We start from the raw sequence: 8,972 nt of genomic DNA, 5'->3' as shown, positions 1-8,972 counted from the left end.
AACACAGACAGGAGACCATGACTGCCAAAAGGAGAGGGGAAATAAGGAGCCTGTTTTGGGAGCAGGATCTTCTGTTATGAGTACATAAAGTAACATTTTGGATGAACAAGAAGCAGGTTTCAGCCCAAAGGAAATCAAAACACATAAACTGTATTAAATAACTCTTCTGAAATAATACGTATTTTAGGTAATGAGGCACCAGTTTCACCCCTCCCCCTGCCAAAAAAATAAATAAATAAATTGAATAGCAAGACTTATCTCTCTACCAAGGATCTAAAAAGCAATATTGCTATTTGTAAATTTATCAGATAATGTCTTTTAGTGGATAACATCAACAAATAAAACATAAAAATGCATAAACTCAAGTCCCTTGATTTTCTTTCCTGTCTCAACTTTGCAGATTATAGCATTCATTTTCTTTTATGATGTCTCATTAGAGTTTGCTGGCTACTGTAGTGTTTCAAGTGGTGTTCTTTGTTTGTTTGTTTGTTTTCCTGCAAGAAAGCATCTGGTGTACCACCAGTCTTTATTTGCTTCTCTATCTGTGTACAAATTGATTTAGTGGTTCAGACACTGAACCAGGCAGTGTGTAGGTTATAGGAGGTTATCTTCTACTGGACCGCAGTTTAGAAATTCTTAAACGCTGTAACACTGATGACACGCTGGATTGTGTCAATTCAAGCATCTGCTAAAGGAGTGGAATAGCTTAAAGAGTGTGCTAAGAAAAAAACACATTCAGAGGAAGAAAATAGCCATACCAGAAAAATCATGCCTTTTTCTTCTTCAGTTTTCTAGCTATAATGAGGCTAAAGCATGACTTTGTTACTTAGAAATCTAAACTCTATATAACTCAACCTATATTATTACTGGAAAGTCTATAGCATATCCTTGTTTTGGCTTATGCGGTATTTCAAAGTTGCATGCATTTTATCCTCTTTGTCCCAGCAGATACTGAATATTAGTGGCTTTTGGCCAAAATTCCTTTTCTAATGAGTGTTGGTCAGTGTATGCTGGTCGTCTGTCTAGAAGAAAACAACAAACTACATTTGATTGATAACAGAAATTAACTATGGGAAATAATTATGGTTTGGGGATTTTTTTTTGACATTACAATTTCCTTAATAACTGCCCACTTTATTCATAAAATACTGAAGAAACAGGTCTCCAGTTTTGTGGGTTTTTTTTTCTTTCCGTCCTCTAAACTGCTTAAGCAATCAATAACGTCTCTCTAAAAACATATTTTTTAAAAATAAATCTAAGATGTTTGATGTTAAGTTTTGGGTAGCACATATCATCCATTTAAATCATAAAACTAGCATATATGTTCAGACCTTTCCAGATGACTCTCTGCAGTCAGATTTTGCAGCTCATCCAAAGTTTAGTTTTTAGTCTTTCCATACTTAGTTATTATCGGGCTTTAAAAATGGATACTTCAAAGAAGCATGTATATGCAAATCCCAGGGATTTTATAGCCTAAATTCAGCTCAGTTTAAATCTGAAGGATTTGAATCATCACATCTGTTTCTTATGGCAGTATATGACCACTGTGAAGATCAGTCTATAATCTTGTCCTGAAAATTATTTTTGAATATGTTATAAAATGGCATCAGCCTGAATTAATATAGCTTATTTTTTTCCAAGCTGTTTAAGATACTTTTCTCCTTTGACTGCCAAGATTGCTTTCTTCCAACAAAATTAAAATCAAGACAGTTTCTTCGCATAGGCCAAAATTAAGGTAAACTGTGCGATATAAAAATGTTTGAGATAAATGCACTTCATGTGCAAGTCAACTTTTTAAACTTCCACGTAATTTTCAGGTATTCAACTAAAAAATGAATGTAATTATAGTACAGTGAACAAAGAAGACTAAAATACAGTGTATTGCAACTCATGTCCATTGAATTATATCCACTGTTCTTCTTGTTTTAAAGGGCACAAATGAGTTCTCTTCATGACTGCTTCAAATGTTTATGATATAAGTAAATCACTTTTCAAGAGTAACTTTTTTCACTTCAGTTGTTATGAAAATCAATTTTTTGGAAGAAGCAATTTTTCTCAATTTCAAATGTTTGTTTACACTTTTCACCCAGATTGGAAAATACTGTGAGTATCCTGACCTCAGAGTGTAACTCATCTTCCTCCCCTCCATTCTTTTTTCCTAAAACATGACAAGAGAAGAAGCCTCCTGTTTGATTTGTATGCTACAATCAGTACTTCACTGAATTTTGCTCTGGCTCTGCTCAGACACATGCATTCCAGATGGTACTTTAAAAAGCAAGCTTGTGACTGTTATGTGCACTCTTGCTGGCATATAGCAGATCACATTATGCAGTGACATTTAGAAAGAAACTGAGGCAAAAAGCCTGTTTCCATTTCCAGCTTCAGCCAAGTGTATTTATCAGGCAACACAACCATAATTTTCTAGTGCAGAACAGCTTAGTTCGTATATAAATAGCTTGCACTTCACAGAGGGGATAACTTGTTGTAATTCTTTTTGAATAACTGGGGTAATCATTTTCTCTCCTGTAAGTATTGGAATTTGAGGTCCAGATCCTCTCTGAAGTCACACATCTGTCTTCCAGTTCTTTACAATCTAAGCAGTTTCACTGAACCATTACAAATTACTAGCAACATTTTCGGCAGACAAACTGCTTTTTTTTGAGCCATCAAATAAGAAAGGACGGTCACAGTCATACACCTATAGCACAAAGTAGAAGAAAAAATACAAATTATTATTTGATTAGAACCTATAATTGATTAGAACCTAAAAGCATCAACATTTCAAGACAGGTAGTAGAAAATTTGTCCAGTGTGTTGGAGATACTTTTGAGGAATAAGTCACCTCTGCTGCAGCTGTATAGAAGAGCTGAAGCAGGCAAGTCACCACTTCTGCAGCTGTATGGAAGAGCTGGAGGTGCTTGAAAGGGACCTGCAAGTGCATGTGGACAGGAGTTTTCAACTGTAAACCACTCCAGCTCCCTTTTGATGATGCATAGGTGTTGTAGTTTCTGAAACTGACGTTCAGCTGCCACCATTAAAACAGCATCATATTCTATTCCAAACATTAGAAGACAAATATGTGCTAGCTGGCTTTTTAGACATCTTCCAGTAAAATAAAACTTTTACTTAAACTTTTGAGGAATTCAAATTAGTGGTAACCATTCTAACTACCATGATATTCAGAGATGACAAATAGAAAAAAATAGTCAGCTTGGTCATGAGGCACAACTAAGAAACTGCAACTCTTTAAAAAGGAGTTATTTTATGAAAGACATCATTTATCACCACATGAACAGGAAAGTTCAATAGATCTCATGCATCAAAGTGGTCAGGCAGAACCTTTCCTTTACCTAGTTCCTTGAATATATAATTCCTTTGAGTTCAGAAGTCTCCACCTGATTCCATTAAAATCAGACATTTTGCAGAAAGCAGTTGTTTATCTGAGCACTCTCTGTAGCTTCACCAGGCTTCTGCAGGCACAGTACAGCTGCTCTGGTTCTGCCAGTTTGCAGTGGCTGACTCCCTGATTATTACCTGTTTTTACTATAGGCCATCCTAATTTTTGCCACCTGGCACGCATCCCACATACTCTGTACATCCTGGATAGGAATAACAGGATAGAAATATGAAGTTGCATTCTTTCCTCTTCTGATTCTTGCTCACAATTCTGTCAGTACCTTCTGGCAGAAAGGTTTTTATTTGCAGGGAATTTTTTGTATGCCAAGTCAAAGATGTTTCCTACTGCTTTGTTTATTTAGGGCAATGCAAAGAGATCTAACTGAGGAAAATAATAATAATAATAATAACAATAATAACCTAGATTTCTGAAATGACAATTGAATTTCTGCTCTTGGCTCTAACTCTGGGTATGAGTCTTGATGTTAAGATCTGAAACAAGAAATTATGCACACGATACTCAATACAAATAATCTTGTCTTTATTGGAGTTTTCAGTGTCTCCTTAGTTCTGTTATTACAATGTCTTTTTTTTCCAGCTTAGAAAGGGCAATATAAGAATTTTCTATAAATGCAGCATTCTTGTACTCACCTTTTTACTCAAATATAATTATCATCCCACCTCTACTGAAAAGGCTTTAAAAGATTTCAAAAGGCAAACTTTGAAAGCATTCTCTTTTTGTTTTCCCAATGCAGTTTATTTCCAGTAAACTGAAAGATGCGTTTAGCCAATTGCAATTTAATTTTCTGAAAAGGTTCTTCCTTAAAACTGCAGCTTGTCAGATGAAGTTTCTCTTAGGCACTAGAGCTTAATATATTTCAATTTTAATCAGTAAACATCAGTATTTGTCTCTCGGCCTGAAGGTTTCCATGTTACTGCTCAGTTCTGGTCTTTCTCCTCTCACGTCTTTTGCTGCCCTCTTCCCACTTTTGTCTTTCTCCTCCCAGTCTGTAAGCTGTAATTTGTCTTCATTTTTAACTTTAAAAGGGATCAGAATGGTGAAAGTGAGGAACCTGGGAAAAGAGTTCAGGGACAGCCCTACAGGAAACAGGGAGGTTAGAGAAAAGATTCAGAGATACAAAATAAACACTGATTTTTAAATATACCTTCAGTCAAATCCCTCAACACATATTTTGAGTGCTGATTCCTTATAGCATCTTGGTTGAGAACAGTTTTACATCCTGTGAACTTTGCAGAAATTAAATTATGTCTCTGTCAGCGTGGTTATATTGATTTATACTTGCCCTGGAAGTAGCTTATAGCTTTGCTGTGCTTTGTTGGAAGGCAGAAGTCTTTGAGATAAAATTGTCAAGGAAGACAAATCAGATCCTTCAGTGAACACATTCATTTCCAAATTATGCTTTCCTGCATTCCACCATTGCTCAGGCTGGTAGCCATGGTGCAGGCAATGACTATAAAATGATCTTTCTTATTATGTACACTAAGATGTGACAGAACTATGAATAGTTTCCTGGAGTATGGCAAGCTCTAGAACACGTGGGTATTTATTAAATAATAGCACCTCTCTTCATGACAAGAATTTTAAGAGTGACCTCTGTGCTTCACTGTAACTTATCAGAAGCAAGGTAGAGCGCTGAGCTTTCAGAGGAAAATAGCCACAAGTTTCAGCAGGTGGAAAGAAGCTCTAATACTGAACTGCCCTTGAGGCAGGCTCTGCTGTTGTTAAGGCAAGTTCCTATTTTCCCTCTGCTCACTTTACAGCTACACTGCTATTTGTATGTAATACGCTGTATCTAGCAGCATGTTTTCCAAATCTGGGAAAGGTTTTGCACAGAATGAAGCTACTCTGGAAGCCACTCACAGTGGTAATTCTCTGTCTCTGACAATGCAGTGACAGGGCATCGCTGCTGTCTGGAATCCTGCATAGGTACAGTCATCCCCTGGTGGCATCTTTTGAAAGAGTATGGAAAGTTATATCAGGATTATACTAAGTTACAAGTAATGTCTGCGAACAAATCCTGTCACTTTAAAAATGTGGTTCCATCCAAAATTGCACTGCCTTCTAACCTGACTTCTGTAAAGTATCCTTCAGGTCTTCATAGAAGCTGTCCCACAATGCATTATTTTTGAAAGGGGAGTTTCAAAGCTCATTGAGCATGGATGAAGCATCCCTGCTAGTATGACATGAGTATAATGAATATTCCTACTGCAAGGTAACCTTCTTGTAGGCAAGGCTGAAGTCTTTGGAAAAAACATGGAACAGAGATTCTGAGTCGAACTGTGTGACATTAATGGATGTTGGGCAAGATTGCCCAGTAGCATAAATCAGCTTGTCAATAAATCAAGTACTGAGAGTTAGGAAAGATACATTATTTTGTATGAGATGAGTATCAGGTCTTCAATTTTTTTATGTTTAGGAACAGAATGCACTCTTCTCAGTGAATAAGCTTTTTCGTTAACTGTGCATTTTCCAGTTGTGAGTTCTTAATTTCACAATTCTGTTTGCGTTGCTTTACACTTCAAAGTGGTCATTTAAATATTTTTTCAGTACAAATGTATGGGACTATCTCTTGAAATTTTCTGCTAGATATTTTACAGAGATATATGTGGCTATATTTAATTCTCTGTTCAAATAGAACAATCAATTAAACCATTAAGTGGGATAAATAGTTTGTAGAGAATTATGATAGAAGTTAGAACTACATGGTAGATCAAAATAGCTATTAAATAAAGAACGAAGCCAAGAGCTATTTAGCTGTGGACAATTTTATATTGCATATAAAGCACAAAGCTATACTATCCTATTTCTAGTACTATTAGACGTGTCAGCATAGTTTTTGTGTCTTTATAAGCAAGAATGATTCCTTGCAGGATACTATAATTTCATTCTGCTAATATTTAAGATCTGTTTCATGTAATAGAACCCCGTAAACAATAAATTTCTGTATATGAATGTATCATACTTTATATGAAGGGTACATTTATAAATTCTTCACGTGGAATTAATAGATGATCAATAAATGCTATCAGTAGGTTGCAGCTACACATAAAATAAGATGAGAGTGCCTGGAAGCATGTAAGCATGCTTGAGAGTTTATATATCAAGGACATAAGCAAGCTACAGTTGTATTGGCTGTTACAAGCTCTAGTTTCATGTACGTTAGTAGACTGATGAACCAGAGGAGTCTTCTCTGCTTGTCACTCTTCTGAGGACAAATGAAGTGACATGAAAAAGATGCAGGATGACTGTGGCAAGCTAGTGGGGAGATGCTGAGGAAATGGATCTCTCCATATAGTCAGAGTTCATTTAGCTTCCATTTAACTTCTCCTTTTACCTTCCACTCAACACATGTGAGGTCACATCTTCAAAACATTATAAAGGTTGGGCTTTGCTCCACGTGAGAGAGGTGTCAGCCCACTGTAGGAGATTACTTAAACTCTGGTGAGAAGATGGGAACATATGTAAAAAGATAGGTTGGGGGAGATGTAGTTCTCTAGCTTAGAGAAGGCTCAGCTGGGGGTCTAAGAGCATCTTCTGCTTTGGAAAAGGAGCTTTAGAAAAGACAGGGTGAACACAGTGAAAGGTCAAGGAAAAGTTTTACTATGACTGTGGTTAAATTAAACTTTTGAACAGGTTGACCTTATGGCTCTCAGTCTGTGACTTTGAAGACTCGAAAAAATTAACTGGATCTATGGTAGGATCTACTGTGATAGGACAAGGGGAAATGGTTTCAGACTAAAAGCGGGGAAATTTAGATTGGATGGAAGAAAAAAGATTTTTTTATAAGAGTAGTAAAGCACTGGAACAATTTGCTCAGCGAGATAGTGGGTACCTCATACCTGGAGACATGCAAGTTCAGGCTGGACAAGGCTCTGAGCACCCTGATCAAGCTGTAGGTGACCCTATTCATTGCACCGGAGTTGGATTAGATGACCTTTAAAGATCCCTTCCAACCCAGTTAATTATATGATTTTATGAAATAACATTGCAACACTATAACAAATGTGTGTAAAAGATCCTGTGGGTATAGGGTCCTGAGTGCCCCCATAAGCCTTAATTGCCTTGATCTGTGGCCCACTGGGACCAGAGTCCCATTTCTGCTCAGATTGGACCCTGAGTTCTGCTGTGGTGAAGCTGTGAGCAGCCCAGTGATGGTGTGCTGGTGGGGCTTTCTGAGCTGGTCCTGAACCTTATCCAGCACTTTGTACTTGCCTGATGGTCACACAAAAGAAAGATTAGAAATGAAAGCAACTGATGCAGATTGTGAAACTGGATGTTACAGTAACAAAAGAAACACAGGGAGTAGAAGTGGTTGTAAAGTATGACACATTCACAAATAAGTAACTGGAAATCACTTCTTAAAAATATATGTATATAAATGTTAAAGGCATTGTGGAGTAGAACAGATCACTAAATGTTAGAGATTAACAACGAGATAAAAATCATTACATTATCTTTGATAAAAGTGGATAAAAAGAACGTTTTCTGAGGGGAGTGGTAGCACTGTGCCAGAGATTCCCCTTCAGGTTTCAGTTTAAACACAAATGCAATTCATTTAAGTGTCATTCTGTCATTCTGGTATGGACTGGAGAAGAAGTGGTACATTTTAAATATTTCTGAGCCTAGTATGTGACAAGAACGTGCGACTAACAGTCACAGAACCAATCAGAAATGGTACTCTATTCATAGAGTTATTTTATTTTGCGATGTGGCATCATTAAAAAAGTGGTCATGGAAAATTACTTTCAAATGACTGATCAGAAACTAGTTGAATTGTAATTAAATGATAGCATAAACAAAAGCATCTTCTAGGGGCCTTGATGCGATGCAATCTATGTATTGTGACCATGATAACAGCAACTGCAATCATCAGCTGCATCGAAGTATTTCCAGTGGAGGCACTGACAGCATGTAATTGAAGTCTCATTAATTCTGGAATGCTGTGGCTAGCATCCATCCATACTAGTAAATAAATGAGCTCGTAAGCTTAAATTGCCTTCCTCCCTCCCCCACCACCACTCCCAAAAAAGAAGCCTAGCTTTCCTCTCAGAGCATCTACATGGAAGGGCAATGACTTTTGCTGTGCCCCAAACCATGTGTTGTCCAGAGGAACAGGGACTAAGTCACCAGTGAATGGACCAGCGTGGTAGATGGCGTGGATGATCCTGTACTTGTGCCCAAGACCACGTCCTTATGCCCTTGTGCTATGCGGTATTTTATTGGTGCATTATCTCTATAGTTTTCTATTCCTAGAAACACAGACTTAAGTGCAGTACTGGAAGTGCTCAGAGAATCAGGAAAACAGAACAGAAACATATTTATGTCGAGAGAATAAAAGAGATTGTTTTATTTATCTTAAGAAAACAAAAGCAGAGAAGGTTATGATGCTTTTTTTATTATTTATTAGAGAGGTAAATGCCAGAAAAGGCGAAGATTCATTGCAGCCATTTGGCAGTTCTGACTCAAGGATAAACATACACAAACTGTTCACAGAATAATGGAAGCTAGAATTTGAAATTTCCAAACACTGGAAAACTGTGAGTGTAGGATAGGA

Source organism: Lagopus muta, chromosome 3 (assembly GCF_023343835.1).
Source record: "Lagopus muta isolate bLagMut1 chromosome 3, bLagMut1 primary, whole genome shotgun sequence".
Lineage (NCBI taxonomy): Eukaryota > Metazoa > Chordata > Aves > Galliformes > Phasianidae > Lagopus > Lagopus muta.
The sequence above is the reverse complement of the archived record's forward strand: the minus strand, read 5'-3'. Positions refer to the sequence as shown.